The 7,887-nt window shown below is 47.4% G+C and overlaps 1 long non-coding RNA gene across 1 annotated transcript; it reads left to right on the top strand.

Moving 5' to 3' along the window:
* The first annotated feature begins 1,353 nt into the window (after window positions 1-1,353).
* LOC118923419 (uncharacterized) lies at window positions 1,354-6,964 on the top strand. Its single transcript, XR_005029198.2, has 4 exons — window positions 1,354-1,489; window positions 4,777-4,958; window positions 6,579-6,634; window positions 6,806-6,964. It is a non-coding gene; the product is annotated as an uncharacterized LOC118923419 (long non-coding RNA).
* The last annotated feature ends 923 nt before the right edge of the window (window positions 6,965-7,887 follow it).

Raw genomic sequence — 7,887 nt, 5'->3', positions numbered from 1 at the left:
TGATTCAGCCATAAAAAGGGATGAAGTTCTGACACATGCTACAATAGGGATAAGCCTTGAAAACATTATACTAAGGGAAGTAAAGCAGACAGAAGTGGATAAATATTGTATGATTTCATTTATATAAGGTATCTAGAATAGGTAAATTTATAGAGACAGGAGGTAGAATAGTGGTTACCAGATGTGGAGGAGGGGGAAATGGGGAGTGACTGATTGATGAGCAGAGTTTCTGTTGGGTGATGGCAAAGTTTTGGAGATGGCAGGTGATGATGGTTGCACAAAAGTGTGAATGTGCTCAATGTCACTGAAGCACGCACTTTAAAATGGTAAACCTTATGTTATCTATGCTTTATCACAATAAAAACACACACAAAGTGAAAATGCACACTTCACTTAAAAAGGTGTATATTAAACCAATAGAACACTTGCCATTGGATGTGTGGTCAGTGTGTGTGGGTGTATGTGTAGGATGGGGTGTGCAATGAGAATAAAAGGGAACAGAAAATATAACCATGTACAGTTCGGTCAGTAAGGACCAAAGGTGGTAATATGTCATGAACATGGGTGCTGCTTTGAATTTGAGGTCTAAGAAAGAAACGTGCAAACTCATCCTGTAGGACAGAACCCTGGGTGATGAAGGGCTAAAATAGGCCACAAAATTGACATACAGATGTTCATTATACTACTCTTCTTGGTTTATGTTTGACATGTTCATAATAAACAGCAAACTGCCAGGGCTGGAGGTCATAGAGCACAGGGAAGCTAGATAACCTGGGCTTGGAGGCTGCTGTGGACTTACTCACTTACTCGATCAATGTATAGAGACAGAGCATTAAAGACTTTGATCCAGAGTTACCTTCTGGGGCACAGGGTCTAGTAACCTGTGTACTGGGCGTAGCATGTTCATTTTTACACAGGCCTGCTCTGTTTCCTCCAGGGACTGCGGCTGGAAGCCATCCAGGAACGTCTGTGGTGAATGGCACGGCACCAGGTCAATAAGGCATTTAGCTGTTTGATAGGGCAGAAGGCCCTGTGGGCTATGCCTATCCTGGTGGGCTTCACAGAGGTGGTGACGGCGGGGCACACCTTGGCCTTGAGGGCACACGTGGAGTGGACAGGCGGAGAGGAAGAGAGGAAAGAAGAGTAGTAAACCCCTTGGCAACTGTAATGAAAATGACAGATGTGGGCAAAGAAAGGGCAGGACCAGGAGGGAGGAGGAAGGGAAGAGGGAGGCAGAAAGGGAGGGAAGAGAAGGAAGCAGCTCATGGGAGGGGCATGGCCTGCAGGGCACCGCCAACCTGGTCTGTATACTCGCTCACCGACTCATTCGCTTGCCCATCCATGCACCATATACTGAATCCCTACTCCATGCCAGACTCTGTGCTGGGGACTAGGGGTGCAGTAGTAAACAATGCAGACAGGGCTCCTGTCCTTGCGGAGATGATGTCCACTAGGAGACTGACATTACAAACCGAGACAAAGGTGTAAGGTAATCTCTGATGGTGATCGGTGCCGGGAGGGAACAGACAGGTGTGGGGCAGGTGGCCAGCAAGGCCTCCAGGGATGTTTAAGAAGAGGCCCGAAGGATGGGAGTAGCCAGCCTTGTGAAGAGCGGGCAGACGACCCTTGCAGGCAGAAGGCACAGCTGTAAGTCCCCCTTGTAGCAGGAGTACTTTGGAGATGGAGAAAGGGGTTGCTGTGGAAACTCCAGGTCAGCAGCCTCGGGTGCCTCTACCCAGAGAGAGCACATCTCCCTTCTTTGTCTGAACTTTACTTCCCGAAAGGTCTTCAGGGATCACTCAATCCATTACACAAATGGGGAAACTGTGTCTCAGAGAGGGGCTTTCTTAAGGCCACAGTTTGTTCGTGGGGGAGCCCAAACTTTCCTAAGGTCCAGTTTGCTCACTGGACCCTTAGATTCTTTCCTTTTTTGAAATGGGGCTTTTTCTTATTCGGCCAGGGTCTTAAGAGAACTGGACAGGAAGGAGGTGGCACGAACCTGGTGACCTGGCTTCCCATATGCCCCGGGGGATGTGCTGCTGTGGACTCAGGGTTTGGGGTCAACATGGACTGTTTCTGCCAGATAAAAACAGATGCACACGTATCCTGGGAGCTCGTTGGAACCACAGTGACATGGGAGAATTTTCTTGTCTTTTCCAGAGATTTCCACTTTGGGCCTGAAAAAACCTGGGGTGTGAGACTGGGGTAGGGACAGCAAGGAAAGCTGATTTCATATGACTCAAAGACCCCCTGGGGAAGAGGAGCAACAGACTTGAGAAATCCTGAAGGACGGAAATGGGTCACCAAAGAATGGATATTTTAGGAAGGCGAATTTCAGCCCAACAGCAGACTGTATTATCTGATTCCTTACTTCCACTGCCAGAAGTATTCAAGAGGCCACATGGCCATCCATTAAGGAGATGCCTGTGTAAAATGGGGAGATGAATTTCTGAGGTATTTTCCAATTTGGAGTAAAAAACTATATAGGTTTCAGATTTAGATCCAACCATAAGATTAATAACCACTAAACATTAGTTTAATGTATAACTGAAAAAGTGATCCTTTTACCTCCCATTTTCTATGGTTCTGCGTTGTTTGGTTGGCCCGCAAGAGGCATGTCGCTGGGCACCAAGGTCTGAAGGACCCAGTGCATTATAGTCGCGGATTTGTTGTGGGGAAGCAACATTGGCTGGAGTGACAGCCTCAAGCATTTCCTTTGCTGCCACATGGTTTCATCAAATATTTACAAGTGCTCACTGTGTTCTGGGCAAGCTACAGGCACTGAATTCTCACAACAGCCCTGTGAGGAGGTTCTATCAGTGTCTCTGACTCCAAGAAATTTGATTCTGTTAATCTTTGTTGTCAGTGAGTGGGGGCCTTTGAATTCTCTTCCAAATGACTGGAGGATATTTTCATTTGCACGAGTAATTCTGATATGAGGCTGAGCATAGGAAGTTCTAGAAGAGAGGGACCTGCCAAGTTCTCTGCAAGTCCTGAGGAAATGGAAGGGGCGTCTGTGTGTCAGGCCGAGGGGAAGGCTGTGTGAGGAGGGTGTCCTGTAGCAGAGCTGAATGTGTGTGCACGTGGACGTGCACAGGCACGCTGGTCATGCAAAGAGTATCACGTCATTCAATGCCACAGTGTGTTTCCAAAAATGGATTCCAGACCACTCCAAACGCATCCAGAAATCATCCCTGTACTTCTCCTGAATTAAGTAGAATTGGCAAATCACAATCACAGGAATTGAATAAAGATGGAGTGGGATTTGTTTTTTTCCTTTCCGAAAATTGGCAACAGCTCACAACACTTTGGAAGCTGGGCAGCCAGAAGGGTTCTCAGAGGCTCTCTCTGCCTTCCCTGTACCTGCTCCCCTTCCGGTCTGACTCTGAGCTGAGACCACGCCCACATCCCGCCCCAGACTCCCTGCTGGGGCAGGGAGGATCTCTGCCACAATTTCTGGTCTCTAGGTTTAGACAGAGCTTCTCTGCATTTCTGCCTGACTCTTTTGACCAAATTTTTGGGGAGTTGTGTTTTTTTTAAACCTGGAAACAAGCTGTAGCTGAGGGGAAAATGGTGTTGCTTAATTTAAAGCTCAGTTGTGTTTTTCTAAGATTTAGTTCTCTGAAAAGTAGGATGAAACAAGTATCTGTTTACCACAGCTAGGTTTTCTAATTAGCTCCCCTGTGCCCTCCCCTTAAATTTAAACCACTTGTCTCCACATAAAATCTCCCGTAGGTACCACCGTTAACACCCTTCAGAAGGAAGGGCTGGGCACAGCTGGCAACTCCTAGCTTGTCGGCTGCAAGCCATGGAAGGTGTGGGGCATGGACAAAGGCTCGTGCAGAGTGCAGGATCCTGGCCCACTGGAGAAACCTTCTTTGTTGAGGTTGCAAGTGTCAGTCTACAGTGAGAAAACATCTGGGGTCACATAAATGGGGACTCAAAGGGCCTCAGGCCCAGATCTGAGAGGCCACTGCAACTTAGACAGTCTGGCAGAAGATGTCCAGTGCTCAGAGGGAAAAGAATCCATTTCCACATTCTTCTGCCCTGGACTCCCAGTGGATGTTTATACATCCATGGGAGAGGTTATCTGCATTTGACTTGAGGCAGGCCCAACACCAGGCTTCCAACGGGTAAACTTGGGGGACATTGAGAAAGACAGCTTGGAGTGTGTGTGTGCCTGTGTGGGGGGATCTGGGGGTTCAGAAGAGGACTCCTTGGATTCCAGGGGCCCACAGAATCAGCTCAATTGCTGGCCCTTTCCAGACACCCCCTGCCAATGAATTAAGGGGTCTTCTCTTGGAGATGTTCAGGTTTGGAGGGGCCTACCTCTGCCTTTGACAAGTTATGTGACCTTGAACATGTCATTTCTTCATCCTGAGCCTGAATTTCCCCAAGTGTTGAAAAGCCTGTGGGATGAGTAGCTTGAACCAAATGTTAAGTGGTTCTTAACATTTTGGAGACCCTGGCCTTTTGACAGTCTGATGTCAGAATCTCTTTCTAGGAAGGATGTTTTATATGTACAGATTCCAAAGTTTCGCTTACACATTCAGCAGTGCTTAGACCCCTGGAAGTCTGTCTCTCTGAGGACCCTCTGTATGAGCCCCTGGCAGTGTTCTGTAAGGTCCCTTGGATATTTTACATACCACTGTGTTGGTGTAAAGATTAATATAATCCAGGCTCTATTTGTTGTCATTTATTAATTATTATTATTTTTTTGTTATTTAATTCTGATTTTAAAAGACTTAAAGGGAAAACATTTTTCTGCTCCCATAGTAGGCTGTGGCTACTGTGCCTGAAGGATAAACTGGCCCTGCCTGCAGCTCGGCTTTACTACCAGGTAATGCAAAATACAAGGCTGCCAAGCATATGTTTCAAAAAGAGATGCCAGATATCAGTGGAGGAAGATGTCATGGAAGACTTGAGAGGGAGACGGCACTTGATCAGAGCCTTGGAGGGTGAGCAGGATGAACGGACTGAGCAGAAAAGGCACTCGGGACCAAGGGCAAAGGCCTTGTGGGCAAGCCGTTCAGGCGTGTGTAGGTAGCAGAATTGGCTGGAGTTTAGGCGTCCCTCCAAACTGGACCCGGGGGCCATTCAGGGTCTTACCGACAGCCCTACCCCACTTATGCACCCCATCTCTCCCACTCCCACTTGAAAATCTCAGAGGACTGAGGCGGAGCAGCCCCTAGATAATCACCACCACTCGTGGAGCACCGAGTAGGACCAGGCACATGGAGCACTTCATCATCCCATTTTATAGATGATAAAACCACAGTACAGTGAGGAAGAGGCAGATCTGGGTTCACACGCAGAGCTCTGGCCTCCCGTCACTATGCCATACTGTCTGTCCAAGAGGTTGCATGGATCCTGCCCAGTCAACCCAGATGGAAACCGAGGCCCGGAGAGGAGACATGATTGACCCCACATCACAGGAGTTGGGGATATCATGCGGGTGTCCTGGCTACAGCCCAGAGGCCCTGTCCAGCAGCCGGGGGGGATCAGTGCCTTCTGAATTCTTGCATTGGCTTCATCAGACCTTCATCCTTTCAGCCTCAGAAAGCACCGAGCTTGTTTCCACTATGGCCTTTCCTTCCTCCAGCTGGACCTGCCTAGCCCACCTGTCCATGCAGGTTCCTGAAGACCCAGTTTCTGTGAGTCAGACTGAGATACTCCTTTCTCAACAGATTGTTCTCAGAAAGGAGGGGCTTTCTTCTTGGCATTCTCCCCACGCCCATCCTCTGCCCCAGGGGAAGGCTCAGCAAGGACAGAATAGGCTCCTCTGTGTCCCAAACCCATCCTTCCAGTGCAAGAAGCATCTGCCTCCCAGGCTGGCGGTGTAGATGTTATCACGGGCATGAGCTGACTCACCTTCATGACATCTCAGCCCGCTGGGCAGGAACGCAGTTCTGGGCGCCACAGTCTTCCTGGGGTATAGACACACCGGAGCAGTCTCAGGGTGGGGCAGCAGGAAGGCCAGGGGCCTCCCTACCATGTCCCTGGGAGTAGGCACAATGGCAGGAACAGGCCTGTGGAGTCAGGGGGCGTAAAAGCTGTCATCAGATCTTGGGCGAACATCCAGTAGAACAAGGGTGATAAAGGTTTGAGGCATCCTCAAAGGGTATTTGGACTTTTGGGCAGAAATGATGGGGTGGAGGGTCACTCAGTCCAACACCTTACCACGGTCAGTGCTGGCCAAGGGGGAAACGGGTGGTTCCAGGCAGCGCTGAGCTTCCAGTGGTGTGGAAGCAGATGCCCAGCAGGGATGTTGGGAGGAGATTCAGGTACCGGACGGGTGGAAGGCTTTATGCAACCCTACACCTCTTCCCTCTTCTCATTTTCTAGGGAGGCAACACGGTTGAGTGGTGAGAAATACCATCACCTTTAAAGTCAGGCAGTCCCTGTTTAAAGGATGATTTCTGCCACTTACTACCTAAATGGCCCTTCACCTCTCTGTTACTCAGTTTCGTCTTCTGTGAAATGGGGGCAGTGACAATTACAAGGGCACTTGTAAGAGTTAACTAAGATAATCAATACAGTGGTTTGGCAATAAATGAGCTTTTCTTCCCATTTCACAGGGGGAGGAAACAGAGTTTTGGAGCTCTTACATGGCATACCTGGCCAAGGCTAAATGGTGAGTAGGGGCAATCGATTTAGAATCAGAACCCAGTTGTCTTCCAGCACAGTGGTCTGTGCCCTACCTGTTTAGGTCCTGTTTACTGAGCACCTCCAGCATGTCTGAATGCAGTGGTGTTCAGTGAGTAGTTATGCCATCACCAGGTACAATTATTATTTTCATTTACAGATGAGGCCCAAATAATTATGCCAGTCATTCAAGGTCTCACAATGAAGAAGCAGCAGAGCTGAGATTCCAATTCAAGCCTGACTCCTGAGCCCATGATCTTAACCAGCCCATGGGCCAGATCCTCTCTACTGCCTGTTTTGATAAATAAAGTTTTATTGGAACACAGTCACGCTTGCTTGTTTTCATGTTGCTTGTGGCTGCTTTCAGGGCACAAGGGCAAGTGAGTCATTGCAAATTCACCATGTGACTTGCAAAGCCTGAAACATTTACTATCTGGCTAGTTACCCAAAAAGTGTGCCTAGCCCTACTCTTCATCGCCATTTTATAGTCTGTACTTGGGAATTTAAAAAGAGAATCTGCTTAACTCCAAGACACATTTTTAAGCAGGTAAACTTGACATGAATTTTGTGACAGAGATTGAATTACCACCTGGTGCTCCTTCTGCCCTTCCTCCATCTCTCCCTAAGTCGATCTTCTTGGTCAAGCAGGATGTGCTGAGTAAAACAAAGACAAAGGTGTGCCAAGCACAGCAAAAGCTTCTTGTGTTTTGCATTTGTATATTGTGGTATAGTCAGCAGACTTGTTATTGTTTTATTTATATTTTTAAATGATTTAATTTCATTAGTTATTGATAGTTTATTATTAATGCTATTTATTATAACTATCAGAACTGTATCTTTTCTCCTTTAAATATATAGTCTACATTGTGAATATATAATACCCCAGGACCACTTCCGTCCCCAAGTGAACAAGTGGGATTTTTAATCACAACCAGGGAGATCATAGATTTCAATATACAGGGACTAAAGAACAGATTCAGGCCACACAAAAAAAGATATGGCCACAATGAACCTGAGCAGAAGAAGTTCTGCAGTGGGAATCAAGAGAATGTGGTCCTTGATATTGCTCCATCTAGTGAGTTGGGTGATCTGAATTTCTCATAAGCCCTCCTGTGCCTCAGTTTCCCCTTATATAAAATGGGGCTATTGGACCAGATGACTGCTAATGTCTTTTCCTAGTATGACATTGTATTCCCATAAAACTACACTAAAATAATGCATTAGGGCAGTTTTATCAAGAAG

This window comes from Manis pentadactyla, chromosome 2 (genome assembly GCF_030020395.1).
Source record: "Manis pentadactyla isolate mManPen7 chromosome 2, mManPen7.hap1, whole genome shotgun sequence".
NCBI classification, from domain to species: Eukaryota; Metazoa; Chordata; class Mammalia; order Pholidota; family Manidae; genus Manis; species Manis pentadactyla.
The sequence above is the reverse complement of the archived record's forward strand: the minus strand, read 5'-3'. Positions and strand labels throughout refer to the sequence as shown.